An 824-nucleotide genomic window follows, 5' to 3' on the forward strand; every position below is an offset into this window, starting at 1 on the left:
CTGTGATTGCCTTGTATCAAATCCTCTTCTGACAGCCCCATTATCACATGGCTATTTATTATCTATTGACTTGCATTTTAGCCAATAAGTGCAGTGTCATGCACAGCTCCTCAGGAGAGAGCACAGTGTTATCTTTATGGCCCATATGGATTAGCAGTCACTTGTTATGAAAAGCTAATATAAATGCATGTGATAAGCAGTGATGTCGCAAACCTCAGCGAACACGAACTTCCGCAAAAGTTCGCGAACGGGCGTACCGGGCGAACCGCCATTGACTTCAATAGGTAGGCGAATTTTAAAACCCACAGGGACTCTTTCTGGCCACAAAAGTGATGGAAAAGTTGTTTCAAGGGGACTAACACCTGGACTGTGGCATGCCGGAGGGGGATCCATGGCAAAACTCCCATGGAAAAATTACATAGTTGATGCAGAGTCTGTTTTTAATCCATAAAGGGCATAAATCACCTAAAATTCCTAAATTCTTTGGAATAACGTGCTTTAAAACATCAGGTATGATGTTGTATCGTTCAGGTAGTGTAAGGGTTACGCCCACTTCACAGTGACAGACCAAACTCCCTGTTTAACGCCCAGCAAACAACCGCAAACAGTCCATTTGCACAACCGCAAACTCCCCATTTGCACAAGGTTGGATACCAAGCTAGCCATGTCCCGTTCCTTGTCCTCACTGATGTCACTGCGCGTGCATTCACTTTCTGGGGTAACAGAAAATGCTCCACCCACAAGATGCTCCTATTATATTACTGCACTGAGGATGCTGCCTTTATCTGTATGTCCTGCTCCCTGGCCGGAGAGCACAGGGGACA

This window comes from Bombina bombina, chromosome 1 (genome assembly GCF_027579735.1).
Source record: "Bombina bombina isolate aBomBom1 chromosome 1, aBomBom1.pri, whole genome shotgun sequence".
Taxonomy (NCBI): domain Eukaryota; kingdom Metazoa; phylum Chordata; class Amphibia; order Anura; family Bombinatoridae; genus Bombina; species Bombina bombina.